Below are 211 nucleotides of genomic sequence, written 5' to 3'. Positions count from 1 at the left end.
GGTCGGTAGGAGATGGAGGTGCAGCTTGAGGTGGGAGGGGGGGATAGTTGGGAGGAAGAACAGGTTAGGGAGGCAGGAATGAGCTGGACTGGTTTTGGGATGCAGTAGGGGGAGGGGAGATTTTGAAACTTGTGAAATCCACATTGATACCATTGGGCCGCAGGGTTCCCAAGCGGAATGAGTTGCTGTTCCTGCAACCTTCGGGTGGCAT

Source organism: Rhincodon typus, chromosome 25, assembly GCF_021869965.1.
Source record: "Rhincodon typus isolate 14 chromosome 25, sRhiTyp1.1, whole genome shotgun sequence".
NCBI classification, from domain to species: Eukaryota; Metazoa; Chordata; class Chondrichthyes; order Orectolobiformes; family Rhincodontidae; genus Rhincodon; species Rhincodon typus.
Note: the sequence above shows the minus strand (reverse complement) of the source record.